The 23,032-nt window shown below is 46.6% G+C and overlaps 1 protein-coding gene across 2 annotated transcripts in view; it reads right to left on the bottom strand.

Moving 5' to 3' along the window:
• Nucleotides 1-22,571, bottom strand: part of GFOD2 (glucose-fructose oxidoreductase domain containing 2) — a 55,635-nt gene extending 33,064 nt beyond the window's left edge. The window contains exon 1 of one of the 2 annotated variants that reach the window (XM_033219718.1): nucleotides 22,317-22,571. The gene's annotated coding sequence lies outside the window, so the exon portion shown is untranslated. The remainder of the gene's footprint in view (nucleotides 1-22,316) is intronic. The other variant, XM_033219719.1, reaches the window with a different exon arrangement.
• Between the last annotated feature and the right edge of the window lie 461 nt (nucleotides 22,572-23,032).

Raw genomic sequence — 23,032 nt, forward strand, 5'->3', positions numbered from 1 at the left:
CGCCATTCTCCTGCCTCAGCCTCCGAGTAGCTGGGACTACAGGCGCCCGCCACCTCGCCCGGCTAGTTTTTTTTTTTGTATTTTTAGTAGAGACGGGGTTTCACCGTGTTAGCCAGGATGGTCTTGATCTCCTGACCTCGTGATCCGCCCATCTCGGCCTCCCAAAGTGCTGGGATTACAGGCTTGAGCCACCGCGCCCGGCCCAAAATATGCTTTTTATGTCTCAGTGCTGGGCTTTTAAAAAGAGCCATTAGAGACTTCTATAGACAAAGTTACAGCCTTGTAATACTATCTTTACCCTGCAAGTCACACAAATGCAGTAAATTGATTTTCAGCCAAAGCATTAAATCAATTCAATGGGGAAAAAGAATTCTTCTTAAGAAATGGTGTTGGAACAATTGGATATCCACATGGTAAACAATTAACCTTAACCCCTCTTATATGCAAAAATTAATTCAAGACAGATCAAAGACCTAAATGTAGAAGCCAGACCCATAAAGCTTCTAGAAAAATACATCAGAGAGTACTTTTTGAAATCATGGGGTAAGGATTTCTCAGACAGGACACCAAAGGCACTAACTAATTGAAAACTGGATTTCAAAATTTAAAATAATTTCTGCTCATTAAAAGACATCATTAAAAAAATAAAAAGGCAAGCCACAGGCTGGGAAAAAACATGAGCTGAACATATATGTAACAAAGGACTTGTCTGCAGAACTCCTACAAATTAACAATAAAAAGATGAACCACCCAATTAAAAAAATTGTCGCCGGGCACAGTAGCTCATGCCTGTAATCCCAGCACTTTGGAAGGTCGAGGCGGGCGGATCACAAGGTGAGGAGATGGAGACCACCTTGGCTAACCCACGGTGAAACCCCATCTCTACTAAAAACACACAAAAGGCTGGGCGCGGTGGCTCAAGCCTGTAATCCCAGCACTTTGGGAGGCCGAGATGGGCGGATCACAAGGTCAGGAGATCGAGACCATCCTGGCTAACACAGTGAAACCCCGTCTCTACTAAAAATACAAAAACTAGCCGGGCGAGGTGGCGGGCGCCTGTAGTCCCAGCCACTCGGGAGGCTGAGGCAGGAGAATGGCGTAAACCCGGGAGGCGGAGCTTGCAGTGAGCTGAGATCCGGCCACTGCACTCCAGTCCGGGCGACAGAGCGAGACTCCGCCTCAAAAAAAAAAAAAAAAAAAAAAAACCACACAAAAATTAGCCAGGTATGGTGGTGGGCGCCTGTAGTCCCAGTTATTCGAGAGGCTGAGGCAGGAGAATGGTGTAAACCTGGGAGGTAGAGCTTGCAGTGAGCCGAGATCGTGCCACTGCACTCCAACCTGGGTGACAGAGCGAGACTCCATCAAAAAAAAAAAAAAAAAGGCCAGGTGCAGTGGCTCACTCCTGTAATCCCAGCACTTTGGGAGGCTGAGGCAGGTGGATCACAAGGTCAGGAGATTGAGACCATCCTGGCTAACATGGTGAAACCCCGTCCCTACTAAAATTACAAAAAAATTATCCGGGCGTGGTGGCCGGGTGCCTGTAGTCCCAGCTACTCAGGAGGGTGAGGCAGGAGAATGGCGTGAACCCGGGAAGCGGAGGTTGCAGTGAGCCCAGATTGTGCCACTGCACTCCAGTCTGGGCCACAAGAGTGAAACTCTATTTAAAAAAAAAAAAAAAAAAAGACTTACAATCCTGAAGTTTGGAGAGGATATGTGGCAAACGGAACTCTCATACGTTCTTGGTGGGAGTGTGAAACAGCACAACCACTTTGGAAAATTGACAGTTTCTTATAGTTAAACATACATCAACCTAATCACAGCAACTCCACTTACAGATATTTATGTAAGAAAATAAAAACATAAGTCCACAAAAGAAAAATTATATAAATGTTCACAGCAGCCTTATTCATAATGGCCGCACAATGGAAACAAATGTTCACAGAACACCATAAATTATGATGTCACACAATGGAATACAGTAAAACAGTAAAAAGGAATGAACTATTAATGAATTTTTTTCTTTTTAAAAATTTCATTAATTTTTTGTAGAGATGGGAGTCTCGGCCGGGCGCGGTGGCTCAGCCTGTAATCCCAGCACTTTGGGAGGCCGAGACGGGCGGATCACGAGGTCAGGAGATCGAGACCATCCTGGCTAACATGGTGAAACCCCGTCTCTACTAAAAAAATACAAAAACTAGCCGGGCGACGTGGCGGGCGCCTGTAGTCCCAGCTGCTTGGGAGGCTGAGGCAGGAGAATGGCGTAAACCCAGGAGGCGGAGCTTGCAGTGAGCTGAACCTGGCCACTGCACTCCAGTCCGGGCGACAGAGCGAGACTCCATCAAAAAAAAAAAAAAAAAAAAAAAAAAAAAAAAAAAAAAAAAAAAAAAGAGATGGGAGTCTCACTACGTTGCCCAGGCTGGTCTCAACCTGCTGGCCTCAAGTGATCCTCCTGCCTCAGTCTTCCAAAGTGCTGGGATTACAATGAGCCACCTCGCCTAGCCTGCATGAATCTTAAAAACTTATGTAGAGCGAAAGATGGCAGGTCCACACACAAAAGACCCATACTGTAGAATTCCACTTTTTTGAAATTCAGGAATAAGCCAGCCTTATTTACAGTGACACTAGTCAGAAGGTGGCAGTGGCGGTGGTAGCTTTGGTGGAGGGAATCAACCAGAAAGGGGCACAAGGCCACATTCTAGAGTGATGGAAATGTTCTGTGTCTTGTGTGGTGCTTGGGTTACATGGTGGTACAATTGTCAAAACTCATCAAATTGAATATTTAAGATCTGTGTTTTTAATCGTATGTAAAGTATATCTTAATTTTTAATCGCCTTAGGTAGTTGTGCCCAAGGCCATAGAACAACCCATTCACAGCTTGCAGATTCAGGTCTGTAATCAAACTAAAGGGGTATGTGTGAATGAGAAGTCTTTTTCCTTTAAAACAAACAAACAAAAAAACCTGTAGGCTTACTTTTGGGGACATCATCAATACAGGCTGGGGCCAAGAGAATAAGTTTTCTTTTTTTTTTTTTTTTTTTTTTGAGACGGAGTCTCGCTCTGTCGCCCAGGCTGCAGTGCAGTGGCCAGATCTCAGCTCACTGCAAGCTTCGCCTCCCGGGTTTGCACCATTCTCCTGCCTCAGCCCCCCGAGTAGCTGGGACTACAGGCGCCCGCCACCTCGTCCGGCTAGTTTTTTTGTATTTTTTAGTAGAGACAGGGTTTCACTGTGTTAGCCAGGATGGTCTCGATCTCTGGACCTCGTGATCCGCCCGTCTCGGCCTCCCAAAGTGCTGGGATTACAGGCTTGAGCCACCGCGCCCGGCCGAGAATAAGTTTTCTGAGAAAGTAACTTCACGCTAAGGCCCAGTAGGGTGGTGAGTCCCAGAACTTGCTGAACGTACCTGAAGATGGCACTTTTCCCTGGGCAGTGTCACGCTGGGTGAGTGGCTGAGCTCCAGATGTTAGAAGTCCTCACCACTTACGAACAATTCATACTGAGGAAGGGAGGGTTCAAGAGGGGTTCTCTGGTATCACTTCTGGCAAGCAAACTTAACGATGGCTATTCATAGAGCATTGGTATTTATCAGTTTGTAGTTGTAGCTATACAGGTTGGGCAATAAGACTTGGCACTGAAAGAGCGGCAAGCCCTCACTTAGTGTCAGCCTCTACTATGCCTCAAGGGCCATTCACCATGAACTAGCCCCAGAGCCAGCCCCCACCTTCTAGAGCACTGCATCCTGAGAGGCACCTCCACAGACTTGCTGCACACCTCTGTCCCCTCAGGCACATTCCAAAGGGCCAGTGTCAAGACCCATACTGTAGAATTCCATTTATTTGAAAAGCAAATAAGACTTGTTTGAGAATTTGATTTTTCTGTGGGTGAATTCTTTTCAGTAATTTTTTTTTTTTTTTTTTGAGATGGAGTCTCGCTCTGTCACCCAGGCTGGAGTGCAGTGGCGCGATCCTGGCTCACTGTAAGCTCCGCCACGGCCCCCCCGCCCCAAGTTCAAGCCATTCTCCTGCCCCAGCCTCCCTAGAAGCTGGGACTACAGGCGCCCGCCACCACACCCAGCTAATTTTTTTGTATTTTTAGTAGAGACGGGGTTTCACCGTGTTCGCCAGGATGGTCTTGATCTCCTGACCTCATGATCCGCCCGCCTCGGCCTCCCAAAGTGCTGGGATTACAGGCTTGAGCCACCGCGCCCAGCCTCTTTTCAGTAATTTTATCCTAATATAACACAAGCTAAAGTAAAGCACTGGGGCCAGAGGTGGGTCAAGGCCCTAGTTATGAAGTGAGACAGATCCTCAACCTAACTTAAAAACAAACTGTAGAGTTGAGAGCTGTGGCCCACACCTGTAATCCTAGGACTTTGGGAGGTCCAGGCAAGTGGATCACTTGAGCCTAGGAGTTTGAGACCAGCCTGGGCAACATGGCAAAACTCCTTCTCCACAAAAAATATAAAAATTAGCTAGGTATGGTGGCATACACCTGTAGTCCCAGCTATTCAGGAGAGGAGACTGAGGTGGGAGGATCACTTGAGCCCAGTAGGTCAAGGCTGCAGTGGGCTGTGACTGCACCACTGTACTCCAGCCTGGGCAACAGAGCCTATCTCAAAAAAAAAAAAAAAAAAAAAAAGACTGTGACATTAGCTAAGCTGATTAGGTGTTTTAGGTGCCTGTGTATAAAATGACACCTGTGGCCGGGTGCAGTGGCTCAAGCCTGTAATCCCAGCACTTTGGGAGGCCGAGACGGGCGGATCACGAGGTCAGGAGATCGAGACCATCCTGGCTAACACGGTGAAACTCCGTCTCTACTAAAAATACAAAAAACTAGCCAGGCGAGGTGGCGGGCGCCTGTAGTCCCAGCTACTCCGGAGGCTGGGGCAGGAGAATGGTGTAAACCCGGGAGGCGGAGCTTGCAGTGAGCTGAGATCCGGCCACTGCACTCCAGCTCGGGCGACAGAGCAAGACTCCGTCTCTAAATAAATAAATAAATAAATAAAATAAAATAAAATAAAATAAAATGACACCTGTAATTTATGTAAGTTGATTAATAAATACTTATTAAGCACAGACTACGAGCCAGGCCTCAGCAAAGCACAGGATACTTTGGTAAGCCAAACAGATATAGTTTCTACTTGCATAGAGTGTACAGCCTAGGAGGAGAGATAAGATAATCAAATAATCACATAAATATGTAATTACGATTTGAGATTAAATGCTAAAAAGGAAAAGAATGGTGCTATGAGAGACTCAACAGGATATATATTAGCCTTATTATTATTATGGGGTCTCACTCTGTCACCAGACTGGAGTGCAGTGGCATGATCTCAGCTCACTGCAACCTCTGCCTCCTGGGTTCAAGCATTCCTCCCACTTCAGCCCCCTGAGTAGCTAGGACCACAGGCACATGTCACCACACCCAGCTATTTTTTTGTATGTTTTGGTAGAGATGGGGTTTCCTATGTTGCCCAGGCTGGTCTTGAGGCTGGTATTCAACTCTTGTCCTCAAGTGATCTGCCTGTCTTAGCCTCCCAAAGTGTTGGGATTATGGGCGTGAGCCACTGTGCCTAGCAAAATTAGCCTTACGTTTATTATTATTTTTTATTTTTTTGGGGGGGATCAGAGTGTCACTCTGTCGCCCAGGCTGGAGTGCAGTGGTACAATCTTGGCTCACCACAATCTCTGCTTCCTGGGTGCAAGTGATTCTCCTGCCTCAGCCTCCCGAGTACCTGGGATTACAGGCGTGCACTATGACGCCCAGTTGATTTTTTTTTTTGGATTTTTATTTATTATTTTTTTTTAGAGACAGGGTCTCGCTCTGTTGCTCTGGCTGGAGGGCAGTGGGGCAATCACAGCTTACTGTAACCTCGAACTCCTGGGCTCAAATGATCCTCCTGCCTTGGCCTCCCAAAGTGCTGGGATTACAGGCATGAGCCACCATGCCAGTCCTGTATTTTTAGTAGAAACTGGGTTTCACCATGTTGGCTGGGTTGATCTCAAACTCCTCACCTCAAGTGATCTGCCCGCCTTGGCCTCCTCCCAAAGTTAGCCTTAATTTAAAAGTGTTCGATGACAGGTTTATAATGCACTTCGAGATCCACGTGAGAAAGGTTTCACACTCTGAGGCTGACTTACGATAAAACACTGACATTGTGAGTCATTTTCTATCCACTGACCCTGACCTTGCTCCTTGACTATCAATCCCCACTGGCTGTGCTGTATTCAGAGTTGAGTTCAGTCTCTCTCCCCGACTGCAAGACTCATTGCAGAGGTACCTATACCTATCACCATGGTCCTGAATAAAGTCTTCATCACCATGAAAAAAACCCAAACATTGACACTGGTAGTGCAGTAAAAGGCACGGCAGCCCAACGTCATTAAAAACCCAATTTGTGATTAACAGACACTCCCCTTCCCCAGAGCAGTAACTAGACCCAAAAGCATTTCTTCAGAATAAAGAGTCCAAAAGAGGTAGGAAGGAAAAGTAAAATGTTCAGAACTTCAAACTGCAATTATGCAACTCTCCCATGATGCTCTGTGTTCAGGCATCGTGGCTGAAAACCCTAGATTACTGGTTGTAAATCACACTACAAATAACCAAGCTTCAGCTATCTGATCTTTATCAAATACAATTAAATCCAGTGGTCAATTCCCACCTTCATCCCACTTTGACCTATCAGCAGCATCTGACATGGCAGATTCCAGCCTCTCTGAAACACTCTTCACCTGACTTCCACAACACAAATTTCTCCTGATTTTCCTCTTACCTCTTTGACCACTTCTCGGTTCCTTCTGCTCGTTTCTCCTGATGGTGACTGTAGTAACCATGGCTCAGTCCCCAGTCTATTTCTCTTTTCCAACTATACTCACTCCCTTGGTGGTTCCATTCAGTGTTATGGCTTTTAAATGTTATCTATTCCCTGCTGACTCCCAAAGTTATCAGCCAGGTCCTCTTTGAGCTCCAGACGGGTGCAAACAACTGCCTATTAACATGGATGTTTAATAGGTATCTCAGACTTAAAATATCCAGAACTAAACTCCTGATGTTTCTCCCCAACAAACATATTCTTCCCACAATGCCTTCATCTCAGAAACTGGTAACATAAATTTCTCAACTGTTCAAATTAAAATCTTGGAGTTATCCTTGATTCTTCTTTTTCTTTCAGACTTCACATCTGATCCATTAACAAGTTTTGCTAACTCTCTACCTTCGAAATATACCCTGCATTCAACCACCTCCCACAACTGCTATTACTACCACCTTTGTTCAATCCACCCTTACCTCTCTCCTACATTATTGCAATAGTCTAATTGGTCTCCCAGCTTCTACCCTAACTGGCCCCCTGCCTCCCATCTACTCTCAACATACCACTGAGAGGAACTCGATTAAAATGTAGTCAGATCAAGCCACTCCTCTGTCCAAACCCTCCAAACGTTTCCCATCTCGGAGTAAAAGCCAAAGTTCTTTCACTGACCTACAAGGCCCTACATGATACATGTTTGCAATCCCACACTCCTTTTATCTTTCTGATTTTTTTTTTTTTTTTTTTTGAGACGGAGTCTCGCTCTGTTGCCCAGGCTGGAGTGCAGTGGCACAATCTCGGCTCACTGTAACCTCTGTCTCCTGGATTCAAGTAATTATCCTGCCTCAGCCTCCCAAGTAGCTGGGACTACAGGCGCCTGACACCACTCCCAGCTAATTTTTTGTATTTTTAGTAGAGATGGGGTTTCACCATGTTAGCCAGGACGGTCTCAATCTTCTGACCTTGTGATCTGCTCGCCTTGGCCTCCCAAAGTGCTGGGATTACAGGCGTGAGCCACTGCACCAGGCCTACCTTTCTGATCTTATATCCTACTCACTCTTCCTTCACTCACTCTGCTCCAGTAAGGGTACCTTTCTGGTGTCTGTACCCCAAACATGTCAGGTACATCCTGCCTCAGGACCTTTGCACTTACACTGTCCTCTACTGTGCAGGCATCCACTTGGCTTTCTCTCTCTCTCACGTTTCCTTTAGGTCTCTACTTCCATGTTGTCTTTACAGAAACAGGTGTATTTTTCCATTGTTTGTCTCTCCCCACCATCCCTGCTAGAATGTATGCTCCCTCAAGACAGCGAATTTTTTGTCTGTTTTGTTCACTGCTATATTCCCAGTGCCTAAAACAAGGTCTGACATGTAGTTGGTGCTAAATATTTGCTAAAAGAATGAAAGATTTCAGGCCTAGTTCCTGCATAGTCAGTCAATAAACTAAGATATATACTGAGCTCATCAAAACCATACATAATTCAGTAAGCTCTTGGGATATGCTTAAAAACGTAATAAAGAGGCCAGGCGCGGTGGCTCACGCCTGTAATCCAGCACTTTGGGAGGCCGAGGCAGGTGGATCACAAGGTCAGGAGATTGAGACCACCCTGGCTAACACGGTGAAACCCTGTCTCTACTAAAAATACAAAAAATTAGCCGGGCATGCTGGTGGGCGCCTATAGTCCCAGCTACTCAGGAGGCTGAGGCAGGAGAATGGCGTGAACCCAGGAGGCGGAGCTTGCAGTGAGCAGAGATGGCGCCACTGCAATCCAGCCTGGGCAACAGAGCGAGACTCTGTCTCAAAAAAAAAAAAAAAAAAAAAGGTAATAAGAGATTTCTTATGTCACTAGCCTAAGTACTTTGGAGCGGAATCTGGTTTGAAGGTTCAGGAAAGAAAACAAGCATCATAATAGCTTTGCTTGATGCTTGGGGTAAGGAAGATGAGCTGCTGCTCTGTCTTCTACCACAATATGATACGCCAAGATGCTGCTCTCACATAGAACTGTCTCTCCAACCATCATGCCTCCTCCACAGGGCATGACCCAGGCCTATCCATCACCTCAGTCCCCTTGCAGTCAAGTTTCCTTCCTCTTACCAGAGAAGTTATATTGTGTTGAGCAAGCTTTGCAGGACCACAGTGACATAGCACCTAAGGGTCATACTGAGTCAAATGTCAACAGACAAATGTGAAGGGAAGGCAAGTAATAATGGACCCAACTAAATGATAGTGACTCAAATCTGACAAGTTCAGGAACCACTATGGCTGCAGTGAAGCCTCCTTGCCCCCATGGCCAGTCCATCCTTCCATTCCATCAGCTGGACATCCTGATGTCTCTCTCCTGGTTCTGACCATTTTCTCCCCCAACCCTTAAATGCCCATAGGATAAAGCCCAAATTCCTTGATGGGGCTCACAAAGCATCTCCCCAGTGTGGGTGGGACCGTTCTTCATCTTTCTCCTATGACTGCATTTGTCAGGCTAGAAGTTACCATGCTTGACCCTTTCAGTTCTGCTCAGAGATTGTGGTCCATGCTGTTTGCTTTGCCTGGGACAACCTTTTCCAACTATCCCAGGTTAACTCCTTCTCAGGAGATCTGTTAGGTCTCCAGTTAAACAACATTTCTTCAGAGAAGCTGTGCCTCAGCTGGTTAAGTGATTCTATTCACAGTCCCCACAGCAGCCTGAGCTTTGGCTTTCAAAGGCTCAGCATGCTTCACTGGCTCACCTATTTAGTGTCTGTCATGATGGCAGGACCTTGCTTGTCTCACATGCTGCTATGTCACCAGGACAGAGCACAGCGCCTGACATGGAGTGGGTGCTGAGTAACGATTGAAAAATGAGCATACAGGTGGGATGTGGTGGCTCACACCTGTAATCCCAGAACTTTGGGAGGCCAAGGCAGGTGGATCACCTGATGCTAGGAGTTCGAGATCAGCCTGGCCAACATGGAGAAACCCTGTCTTTACTAAAAATACAAAATAATAATAATAATTAGCTGACCATGGTGGTGCATGCCTGTAATCCCAGCTACTCAGGAGGCCAAGGCAGGAGAATCGCTTGAACCTGGGATGTGGACTTTGCAGTGAGCCAAGATCACGCCACTGCACTCCAGCCTGGGGGACAGAGTGAGACTCTGTCTCAAAATAAATAAATAAATAAATAAATAAATAAAGGAAAAGCAAAGGAAATAAATGCTACCCCTCCAGCTCTATAGTTGACATGGTAGTAAACTGCTAGGCAACTACCATGTCATCAGAGACCAGACCAAGCCCTAGCCAGAGATGCCAACTCCTACTTCTACTTTGCTCCACACAGTGTCCCAGGAAGGACACTAATGACAGGCTAATGATCTATCCTATGAAGCATAACTACCCAATATACAAAAAGGATCAGAAAAATTGGATCATAAAGGAGAAGTAAATTTAACAGCCACAGGAGTATCTGGATCACTGTGAGGTTTTTTTTTTTTTTTGAAACGGAGTCTCACTCTGTCGCCCAGGCGGGAGTGCAGTGGCACGATCTTGGCTCACTGCAACCTCCACCTCCCAGGTTCAAGCGATTCTCCTGCCTCAGCCTCCTGAGGAGCTGGGATTACAGGCACGTGTCACCACACCGGGCTAACTGTTGTATTTTTGGTAGAGATGGGGGTTTCACCATGTTGGCCAGGGTGGTCTCGAACTCCCGACCTCGTGATCTGTCTGCCTCAGCCTTCCAAAGTGCTGGAATTACAGGAGTGAGCCATCGCACCCCGTCTCAGCTAGTTACTAACATAGGCAAAGTGCTTATATACTGGCTACATTAGGTATTTATTGATTTTATATTTTTTTTATCAGACGGAGTTTTCCTCTTTTTTGCCCAGGCTGGAGTGCGATGGCACAATCTCAGCTCACTGCAACCTCCGCCTCTCAGGTTCAAGTGATTCTTCTGCCTCAGCCTCCCAAGTAGCTGGGATTACAGGTGCACACCACCATGCCCAGACAATTTTGTATTTTTAGTAGAGACAGGGTTTCACTATGTTGGCCAGGCTGGTCTTGAACTCCTGACCTCCAGTAATCCACCCGCCTCGGCCTCCCAAAGTGCTGGGATTATAGGTGTGAGCCACTGCACCCGGTCTACTTATTTTTTGAAACGAAGTCTCCCTCTGTCACCCAGGCTGGAGTGCAGTGGCGCCATCTCGGCTTACTGCAACCTCCACCTCCAGTGTTCAAGCAATTCTCAAGCGTCTGCCTCCCGGGTAGCTGAGATTACAGGTACACACCACCACACCTGGCTAACTGTTGTAGTTTTAGTAGAGACGGGGTTTCACCATGTTGGCCAGGATGGTCTCGAATGTCTGACCTCAAGTGATCTGGCCTCCCAAAGTGCTGGGATAACAGGCATGAGCCACTGTGCCCAGTCATTCCCTAATATTTTTAAATGCCACCTGAATCAAGCATTATGCCAGGAGTTGGGACATACAAGCATGATCCAAACAAACAGGCCAGGTCCCTGGAGCTTACAGTTTTCATTTCTTGCTACCCTTAGCCAAATACCAAGGACTGATGTGACTGAAGAACATAGTGAGTGTTCAAAGACCTTTCCCTGTGGCAGGCATGTAAACCAAGACTCTGCCTTTGCCTTTGAATCACTGAGGTAAAGCACACTTGTCTGCGATGCACATGAAGTAGCCAACCCTAGAGAGGTGTTACCTGTGGTCCCAAGAAGAGGGTATTTAATTATGCTAAACATTTTTCAATGTGCAAACCTAATTGACTGAAGTTTTCTTGTGTTTTCTACCTTCTATATAGATAGGAGTGCTCTGTTTCTGAGAAAAGTGCTTGCTATTTCAATGGTAGCAAAAGACACTTTGGGTCACCCATCTGTCTTCCTTCTGGATTTCAGGGTCCTCAAGAGTGCAGGGACCCTGATGGGTGTTCTCTAACTCTGTGTTACATAGTCTCTGGTCACTGGGAAGGTTAAGTAGTTCCCCCGTGACAGGAAAGGTCCAGTGCCCTTCACAAGCACCACCTACTTATACACACAGAAAATGGCTTACCAGCTGGGCCATGACCATGTTGACTAGTGAGTTAACATTCTTCCAGCTAGCTGCTAAATGAGAGATGTAAAATATCGAATCTCAGTGGCTGAGGCATGAGAATCACTTGAACCCAGGAGGTGGAGGCAGCAGTGAGCTAAGATCCCAGCACTGCACTCCAGCCTGGGCAACAGAGCAAGACTGTCTCAAAAAAAAAAAAAAAAAAGACACCACGAGGCCAGGCGCGGTGGCTGATGCCTGTAATCCTAGGACTTTGGGAGGCTGAGACGGGTGGATCACCTGAGGTCAAGAGTTCAAGACCAGCCTAACCAATATGATGAAACCCCGTCTCTACTAAATATACAGAAATTACCCAGGCATGGTGGCATGCTCCTGTAATCCCAGATACTCGGGAGGGTGAGACAGGATAATCAGTTGAATCCAGGAGGCGGAGGTTGCAGTGAGCCAAGATTGCACCACTGCACTCCAGCCTGGGCAACAAGAGCAAATCTCCGTCTCAAAGAAAAAAAAAAAAAGCAAAAAAACAAAAACAAAAAACCCCACCATGAACAGAAGCAAGCCCAGGGCTAAGAGAACTAAAACAGTCATTGAATTACAGTGATTTACTTTGAAAATAACATCAGATAAGAAATACTATGTTAAATCATCTTCCCCATTGCTCCAAAATACAAGCTGTGTCCCCTGAGCTTCTGAATGTGAGTTCAGGAATAAAAAAAAAAAAAAAAAGGTTGAAAAGCAACCGGATGTATAACTGACCTCTCTTCCGTCCCCCTTCTCCCTGACAATCAGAGGATGCTTCGCAGGACAATTACACAATCTCACGTGCTCCCAGAGTCACCCCCAGAAGGGCCTCTCAGAGAGAATCATTTCCTAGCAGGAGCTACCCTGCCATAGAAACCACTAGCCACATGGAACATCCTATAATATACTTGCTGTCCATCAAGCACCACCAAAGAAACCCAAATGGTCAAAACCACCTGTCAACAAGAAACAGCAGTCTTAGAAAGCAACATTTAAGATCTGTATAGTCACTTTTTTTTTTTTGGAGACAGAGTCTTGCTCTGTCACCCAGGTCGGAGTGTGGTGGCATGATCTCGCCTCACCGCAACCTCCGCTTCCTGGGTTTAAGTGATTCTCCTGCCTCAGCCTCCCAAGAAGCTGTGATTACAGGCATGCACCACCACACCCAGCTAATTTTTGTAGTTTTAGTAGAGATGGGGTTTCACCATGTTGCCCAGGGTCATCTTGAACTCCTGACCTCAAGTGATCCACCCACCTCGGCCTCCCAAAGTGCTGGGATTACAGATGTGAGCCACTGTGCCCAGTCGTGTATAGTCACCTTTCAATTACACACACACACACACAAACACACACACTCGTTATCCAGGTAACCTCATTACTGTTTGGTTCACTGACACCTGGGAAAGGAAACATCAGTGCCACCTAGTAGTCCCTGCCATCATTCTCCCCACTCACAAACCAATTTTCATAGAGTGAGAGGGGGTGAAGTCTCTCAGAAGATGAGTTTATATCCTCATTTATACCAGCAAAAAACTTTTAAGAGGGTTTACTTTTTAAAATATAGACCCATCTCTATTAGGAGTACAAGTACTGTAGTAAATGCAACACATGCTATTTCAGTACTGTTCGTTTGAAATTTGTGTTGTTCATGTATTGTGATTTAACTTGTTGATGCACGTAAATTGGATGCATTTTGTTGCCACTGCATGTTTTTTTTTTTTTTGAGACGGAGTCTCGCTCTGTCGCCCAGGCTGGAGTGCAGTGGCCGGATCTCAGCTCACTGCAAGCTCCGCCTCCCGGGTTTACGCCATTCTCTCGCCTCAGCCTCCCGAGTAGCTGGGACTACAGGCGCCCGCCATCTCGCCCGGCTAATTTTTTGTATATTTTAGTAGAGACGGGGTTTCACCGTGTTAGCCAGGATGGTCTCGATCTCCTGACCTCGTGATCCGCCCGTCTCGGCCTCCCAAAGTGCTGGGATTACAGGCTTGAGCCACCACGCCCGGCCTGCATGTTTGTTTTTTAAGGAGTCTCACTGTGTCGCCCAGGCTGGAGTGCAGTGGCACAATCTCAGTTCACTGCAACCTCTGCTTCCTGGGTTCAAGCCATTCTCCTGCTTCAGCCTCCCGAGTAGCTGAGATTACAGGTGTGCACCACCACCCTCGGCTAATATTTATTTATTTATTATTTATTTTTTGAGACAGTCTTGCTCTGTTGCCCAGGCTGGAGAGCAGTGGCATGATCTCGGCTCACTGCAGCCTCTGCCTCCTGGGTTAAAGCAATTCTCCTGCCTCAGCCTCCTGAGTAGCTGGGACTTCAGGCAGGTGCCACCACGCCCAGTTTGTATTTTTAGTAGAAATGGGGTTTCACCATGTTGGCCAGGCTGGTCTTGAACTCCCGACTTCAGGTGACTTCCTGTCTTGGCCTCCCAAAGTGCTGGGATTACAGGTGTAAGCCACCATGCCTGGCTGCCACTACATGTTAAATGGTGGCCAATGTTTTTACAAAGAAATTCAACCAAAAATAATAATAATAAATAATAATAATAAAATATATACTAAGAAAACTATGGTGCTTTCTTATGTTCTATTTTGGCTACTTTTTTACATCTGTTTGGTGTATTTATGATCATATTGTATTCACAGTTTTGTATCCTCAGTTATTTTACTTACTCTTTTGACACAAGCATTTTTCTTTTTGAGATGGAGTCTTACTGTCACCCAGGTTAGAGTGCAGTGATGCAATCTCAGCTCACTGCAACCTCTGCCTCCCAGGTTCAAGTGATTCTCCTGCCTCAGCCTCCTGAGTAGCTGGGACTACAAGCATGCACCACCACACCCAGCTAATTTTTTGTATTTTTTCGTAGAGACAGGGTTTCACCATCTGGGTCAGGCTGGTCTTGAACTCCTGGCCTCAAGTGATCCGCCCACCTCAGCCTCTGAAAGTGTTGCGATTACATGTGTGAGCCACCACACCCAGCCAGACATAAGGATTTTTCATGGTATCATAAATAGTTTTATGGGTTACATAATAGATATGTCATTGTGAAAGTAGAAAGACAAACTTAAATTGTTTTTCCTCTGCTTTTACACCACAACGATCAACACAATGTGTGGGGATTTCTCCCCATACACCAGGCTAGCAAGCAATTCTGCAGTCAACACCTGTTGGGTGTCCCTCAATTTAATTGTGATGTTATCTACCTGGAGAATCACATCAGATCCCCCCGGGTAGAGGGCTCAGTCCCACAGACTTCCCCTCCCCAACTTCCAATGTCATCAAAAGCCCCAGGTTGTTTCAACTGTGCCTCTGCCTGATGAGCTACAGACTGGAGATCCTATGACTCCCTCCTTCAGATCAATTAATTTGCTAGGGCAGCTCACAGAACTCTGGGGAAAACGTACTTTTATTTACTGGTTTATTATAAAGAATATTATAAAGGATAGAGATGAAGAAGGTACATAGGGCAAGGTATGGGGGAAGGGGCTTGGAGCTTTCGTGCCCTCCCTGTGTTTATGGAGGCTTCATTAACTAGGCATGATTGATTAAACCACTGGCCACTGATGATCAACTTAATCTTCAGTCCTGCTCTCCTCCCCAGAGGTTGGAGAGTGGGGCTGAAAGTCACAACCCTCTAATAATGCTTTGATGTTTCCTGTGATCAGTCCCCAGCCTGAAACTACCCAGGAGCTGCCAGCCACCAGCCAATTCATTAGCATACAAAAATCCATCACTCAGGAGATTCCAGGGATTTGGTTGGTGCAAAAGCAGTTGTGGTTTTTGCCATTACTTTGCAACAAAATCCGCAACTGCTTTTGCACCAGTCTACTGAAATTGCATGCCAGGAAACAGAGACAGAAGACCAAATATACATTTCACAATATCACAGCCACTGACCATGTGAACGAGCTTTTCATTCTCTACTGTTACACATTTACGACATTTTCATTTTGCTTCCTGTTATACAGGTTAAGAAATTATGGTCTAGCGGCCAGTCAGAGTCGCTCCCACCTGTAATCCCAGCACTTTGGGAGGCTGAGGTGAGCAGATCACTGAGGCCAGGAGTTCAAGATCAGCCTGGCCAACATGACAAAATCCCCATCTCTACTAAAAATACAAAAATTAGCCAGGCATGAAGACGCACACCTGTAATCCCAGCTACTCGGGAGGCTGAGGCACAAGAATCACTTGAACCCGGGAGGTGGACATTGCAGTGAGCCGCGATTGTGCTAATACACTCCAGCCTGGGAGATAGAAACGCTGTCTCAAAAAAAATTATGATCCAGAAATTACACAATTTGCCTAAGGTTATCATCCTAAGTAAAATACAATTGTGAAAGTAAATGAAGATTTTTGAGGTTTTAAAGTGATAGAGTAGAATCTCAAAGCCAAGTAGAAGTGTTCTGGGTTCTATTTTGGGGTTATCTATTCTCATGAGAAACTGAGAGCTGACAATTTGAGAGAAGTAGTTATCCCAAGATAGAAAGGAAGACCACACTAAGTACCCAGTTCCCATTTCTCACAGCCTTCATTCCACATCCTTGATTATAGAGGATTGATAGAAATCTTTACAGAAGCTCTTGGGAACGACTTAGAGAGGTGGCAGAGAGAGTGAGCTATGTTCCCATGAATTTCAGGACTATCCAGGGTCCCAAAGAGTATATACATTTTATCTCTGGCTACCTTGAGAAATGACAGTACTTTGGACAAAAACACCACTTGCAACTCCCTTTCTAAGAGCAGGAGCTAGCAAACAAGTGCTTAAGGATAGGGTTCATGTGTACTAAGTAACGTGGAAATACTCAACTCTTCCTTCCTTCTTAATGTTTAATCCATATTTGCTTTTTTTTTTTTTTTTGAGACAGAGTCTCGCTCTGTCACCCAGGCTGGAGGGCAGTGGGCGGATCTCAGCTCACTGCAAGCTCCGCCTCCCGGGTTTACGCCATTCTCCTGCCTCAGCCTCCCGAGTAGCTGGGACTACAGGCGCCAGCCACCTTGCCCGGCTAGTTTTTTTGTATTTTTTTTTTTTTTAGTAGTGACGGGGTTTCACCGTGTTAGCCAGGATGGTCTCGATCTCTTGACCTCGTGATCCGCCCGTCTCGGCCTCCCAAAGTGCTGGGATTACAGGCTTGAGCCAGCACGCCCGGCCTTTTTTTTTTTTTTTTTTTTCGAGACATACTTTTGCTCTTCTTGCCCAGGCTGGAGTGCAATGGCATGATATTGGCTCACTGCAACCTCTGCCTCCTGGGTTCAAGCGATTCTCCTGCCTCAGCCTCCCTAGTAGCTGGGATCACAGGGACCCGCCAGGACACCCAGCTAATTTTCTGTATTTTTAGTAGAGACAAAGTTTCACTATGTTGGCCAGGCTGGTCTCCAACTCCTGACCTCAGGCGATCCACCCGCCTCGGCCTCCCAAAGTGCTGGGATTACAGGCGTGAGCCATTGTGCCTGGCTCTAATCCATATTTTCTTTTTTTTTTTTGAGACGGAGTCTCGCTCTGTCGCCCAGGCTGGAGTGCAGTGGCTCAATCTCGGCTCACTGCAAGCTCCGCCTTCCGGGTTCACACCATTCTCCTGCCTCAGCCTCCAGAGTAGCTGTGACTACAGGCGTCTGCCACCACGCCCAGCTAATTTTTTGTACTTTTAGTAGAGACGGGGTTTCACCGTGTTAGCCAGGATGGTCTCAATCTCCTGACCTCGTGATCCACCCACCTCAGCCTCCCAAAGTCTAATCCATATTTCTAAGTGTTTATTCACATCACCATGAGAGAAAATTTTCATTTCTTACGTCTTTGAAGACAAGGTACTTTAGTGAGCTCATTCCCGACCCAATGTCTAACTTATAAGGGGGTGTTAGAGTGTAGGGAAGTCTTCCTGCTTTCATGTTTTTCTCAGTATCTCTTATCATTCTAACTTTCATGAACCCAAGTTTTTCAAGTATCTTTCATTCTCAATTTTTAAAACACCTACCATTTAAATTTTCAATAAGGACTTTTAGACTCCAAATTTCAGTTTACTTTTAAGTTTGCTAATATAAACCTACTACTTTTGAATATAAGAAAGAAAATGTTCCATTACTAAACTGCATATAAGTTCTCAAAAATAGCAAAATCTCCAATTCCATTCTTTCCTAGATGTACTCTAATTCCAACTGTGGATTTGTTCTAGAATTGGACCCCCGTCATAGAGACCCCCATCTCTAAAAAAAAAAAAAAAAAAAAGGCCGGGCGCGGTGGCTCAAGCCTGTAATCCCAGCACTTTGGGAGGCCGAGACGGGCGGATCACGAGGTCAGGAGATCGAGACCATCCTGGCTAACATGGTGAAACCCCCGTCTCTACTAAAAATACAAAAAACTAGCCGGGCGAAGTTGCGGGCACCTGTAGTCCCAGCTACTCCGGAGGCTGAGGCAGGAGAATGGCGTAAACCCGGGAGGCGGAACTTGCAGTGAGCTGAGATCGGCCACTGCACTCCAGCCCGGGCGACAGAGCAAGACTCCGTCTCAAAATAAAAAAAAAAGACAAACTTTTTTTTATTAGCTGGCTATGGTGGCATGCACCTGTGGTCCTAGCTACTCAGGAGGCTGAGGTGGGAGGATCACTTGAGCCCAGGAGTTAGAGGCTGCAGTGAGCTGTGATCACACCACTGTATTCCAGCCTTGGTGACAGAGCAAGACCCTGTCTCAAAAATGAATAAACATTTAAAAATAAATATGCATGACTGACTTTTCAGGCATCAGAAAGGCACTTTTCCTATTTCTAAGTTAGCAGTCTCTCTGATTCCTGTGTTTTCTGAACACCAACCTCTGCATTTCAACTTCTAACATCAGATGACATTGCATCCCCATTCCATTTCTCCTCTTATGGGAAAACTAGAAAATCAGTTCAGTGAAAGTAGCTTCTGTTAGCATTGCTGGTTTATCTGGTAGTTTCCTCACAGTTGGCCTGTCAAACACTGTTGATTACTTTATTACAGGCCAGATATGATAACTGCCCTCAGTTGCTCCAGAAAATAGCATAGAAATAAAGTAATTATTTGTCAAAGGTTTCACTGTCATAGCAACCAGGACTTTTGAGAGTCCTCTGTAAGCCTACCCTTCTCTGAAAACAAGTGTTTTTCTGATTGGAGTTCAGAAAATGCACACAAATCCACAGGGCACACCACAGCCGTATTTAAGCAGTACCCTCTCCAAAGCTCATTCAAAGTATTTGGGCCCACGTTCAAAAGACTCTTCCACACTCCATCCAGTTCCACAGATGGCAACTGCTCCCTTCCATTTTACCTTGACTTGATTTTGGCCTCCTTGTCTTACCTTCCTCTGGGTCAACCTAAAAGTAATGAAGGTTTCTGCACAGAACACAATGATTTTCATGAAGTCTTTCTGACAGAAATTGGTTAACAGTACTGATTTTCCCCACAGGTTACATCTGCTTCTGATAATGCTCCATTATATCTCCTGAGGTATTTATACAAAATAACCCCACAAGTGCAAGAAAAGTCAGTAAAAAGCACAGTCACAATACCCATAGTTATGGTATGATGCTGAATTATGAAGCCAAAACAAAGTTTTCTTCTTTTTTTTTTTGAAACAGAGTTTAGCTCTTGTCATCCAGGCTGGAGTGCAATGGCGCGGTATCAGCTCACTGCAAATTCTGCCTCCCAGGTTCAAGCGATTCTCCTGCCTCAGCCTCCCAAGTAGCTGGGATTACAGACGTGTACCACCATGCCCAGCTAATTTTGTATTTTCAGTAGAGATGGGGTTTCATTATGTTGGTGAGGCTGACCTCAAACTCCTGACCTCAGGTGATCCACCCACCTCGGCCTCTCAAAGTGCTAGGATTATAGGCATGAGCTACTGCACCTGGCCCAAAGCGTTCTTCTTTAAACTGATTTCACCTGTTAACATTATTATACTTCTAATCTGTCTTCTTATAAGGGCAAGGGGAAAAACCTGCTGCAAAGTCAAATGTAAATAAAAAATTTGTTTTTATCAAACGAGGGACAAACTAGCTTTGATGATTAGAATCAGGGACCATCTTTTAAAAATCACATACTTCTAATTTTTAAGTTTTGGGTCAGAAGAGGCTTTTTTAAAAATTGCTAGATCTACTACCAATGTATTCTAGTATTACTATAGAAATCAGATATCAATTGCCCTAGCAAATAAAAACAATAATGAGGGCTGGGCGTGGTAGCTCACACCTGTAATCTCAGCACTTTGGGAGGCCGAGGCAGGCAGATCATCTGAGGTCAGGAGTTCGAGACCAGTCTGGCCAACATGTGAAACCCGTTCTCTATTAAACATACAAAAATTAGCTGGGCATGGTGGTACATGCCTGCAGTCCCACCTACTTGGGAGGCTGAGGCCAGAGAATCGCTTGAACCTGGGAGACGGAGGTTGCAGTGAGCTGAGATTGCACCACTGCACTCCAGCCTGGGTGACAGAGACTCCGTTTCAATAAATAAATAAATAAACAAACCTAAACCAATGATTATTCCATAGCAAAAGTGGGAAAACCAGGTGGTAAAAGAAAACCTCTCACAACAGGATCTTTATCTGTGAAATAAGGAATCAACCAACAGAAGCGTCTGTTGAAAATTTTCCTCTCTTGGTCCAGGCAGGTTCTCTAAACTCCCAATCCCAAAAGCAGTTAATTTTTTCACATTTTCTGTAAAATGGATGGCCTTAAAATTCTTTTTATTTATTTATTTATGTATTTATTTTTGAGACGGAGTCTCGCTCTGTTGCCCGGGCTGGAGTGCTGTGGTCGGATCTCAGCTCACTGCAAGCTCTGCCTCCCAGGTTTATGCCATTCTCCTGCCTCAGCCTCTCGAGTAGCTGGGACTACAGGCGCCCACTACCTCGCCCGGCTAGTTTTTTGTATTTTTTAGTAGAGACGGGGTTTCACCATGTTAGCCAGGATGGTCTCGACCTCCTGACCTCGTGATCCGCCCGTCTCGGCCTCCCAAAATGCTGGGATTACAGGCTTGAGCCACCGCGCCCGGCCTGGCCTTAAAATTCTTTTGTTCTCTAGTGTAGCTTTTCAGAAGGAAATAAGTTTCCTTATCAAGAATGAATCTAGCTTCTTCGACTCAAAGAAAACCGTCTTCTCTATATTGCTCCATATCACAATAAATTTAAGTGTCTTCCTTTTCTAAATTAAATGCTGTTCCCGGCCGGGCGCGGTGGCTCAAGCCTGTAATCCCAGCACTTTGGGAGGCCGAGACGGGCGGATCACGAGGTCAGGAGATCGAGACCATCCTGGCTAACACGGTGAAACCCCGTCTCTACTAAAAAATACAAAAAAACTAGCCGGGCGAGGTGGCGGGCGCCTGTAGTCCCAGCTACTCGGGAGGCTGAGGCAGAAGAATGGCGTGAACCCGGGAGGCGGAGCTTGCAGTGAGCTGAGATCCGGCCACTGCACTCCAGCCTGGGTGACAGAGCGAGACTCCGTCTCAAAAAAAATAAAAATAAAAAAATAAATGCTGTTCCCTTCAACTTAAGGGCCACACACTAAGGGCTATTCCTTTAGAGGCTTTTGGGCCCCACAGATCACAAAGGTAGTGCCCTGCCCCAGTTTTTTTTTTTGGACATTTAAAAGGGCATCCACTTTCTTGCCCTCAGGATGACATTATGGGAACAATGAATATAAATAAGACAGTTAAATAAGCTTCCTTGATGCCTATCCAATGCAGCTTTTAACTCTTCAACCCTGCCTTGTTCTTTAGATCGTGCTGTAGTCTGGAGGATAAACTCTTCACACAACCATTCCCAAGCCCTCATGTTCCTGTCCACTCTTCCTCCCTCACCTTTTAAGTGTGATAGGGCCTTGATGGGAATACCTCACTTCACCTTTTGTCTCAAGTCCATCTGCTTCCTTCCAGAGCTACAAAGGTAGGCCAGAGCCACTGAGACGTGGCCATAGGGCATATGGGGGCTTGCAGAGTCACTCGCACCTTCTGGAGTGTCCTTTCTTCCACCTGTCAACTGAACACCCGTTTCTTAAAGATTTATCCCCAAAAGTCCCATCTCATTCTGAAAGGGGATAAACCAGCTACCCCACGAGCCCTTTGTCCCAAGCTTCTACACCTCACACATCCTCATCCACAAAGCGTCCATCCTCACACAGGCAGGAGGTCGGCTAGGCACAGGGCGGGGGAGACTAGGTTTTTGCATCTGGTAAAGGATGGATTATGTCTCAGGTTCTTCCAGGATCCCAAATCCTATAATTCTACCATCAAGCCTGCGGGTCCTATTTCTGCGATGGAAAGGGCGAACCCCAAGGCGACCCTTCACTCCGCGCGCCTGCAGGCAGTTGGAACGAGCCCCCTCCAGCCCCGGCTCTGCGGGTCCACGCCTCCAACCTCCGGCGCCGGGCCGCGGAGGAGGCCCTGTCGCCGCCAGCTCCCGGCCGCGCCATGCCCTCTCGCCCTCACCCGCCGCCGCTGGCCGCCTCTCACCTGGCACGCTGGCATCGCCCACTCTGCGCTGCACTGGAGACCATGGGTCCCGGGGGGTCTCGGCGGCCACCCATCCGCTTTAAGGAAGGCTGGCGGGGATGCGCGGGCCCCGGAGTCCAGGGCGCCACCACCCGGAACGCGCCGCCTGGTTTCTAAGGAACGGGGGGCTCTGGAAAGGGAGGGGCGGGACGGCATAAGGACTGCGCGTGCTCTATAACGGGGGGTGGGCCTACGCTGGGAGGGGCCGTAGCGGGGAACTGCGCATGCTTGCAGGTTGGGGGCGGAGCTTAAGCAGCCTGGCTAGAAGGCTCAGGTCGTTCATTTCCGGCGGCGGAGGCGGCGGAGCGAGTAGTTTCTGAAGCTTGGCTTCTCTCCGGTCCGCTGACCGGCGTCAAGAACCAGGTTTTGGGAGCTGTGGTTAGCCTTGGTTGTCCTGGAATGAAAGACGATTTCTTGTTGGACAACGACATATCTGCAGAAGGCCAGTTCTCTCGAACTCGTCGGACTTCCTGGCTTCCTGACTCCCAGTGACTCGTTTTTCCGTTTTCTCAGGTGCCTGTCTGGGCTCCTCTTCCTCTGGATGTTTTTTGATTGTTCCTTAAATATCAGTGCTCTTCAAGACTGTGACCTCAGTCCCCTTGGCCTCTTTACTGAAGCCTATGCCCCACCAAAGTAAATAGAAGACTGTCCGCTAGAGTAAGGAAGCCGGTAGACCT

Source organism: Trachypithecus francoisi, unplaced genomic scaffold (genome assembly GCF_009764315.1).
Source record: "Trachypithecus francoisi isolate TF-2019V2 unplaced genomic scaffold, Tfra_2.0 Lachesis_group10, whole genome shotgun sequence".
Classification (NCBI taxonomy): Eukaryota; Metazoa; Chordata; class Mammalia; order Primates; family Cercopithecidae; genus Trachypithecus; species Trachypithecus francoisi.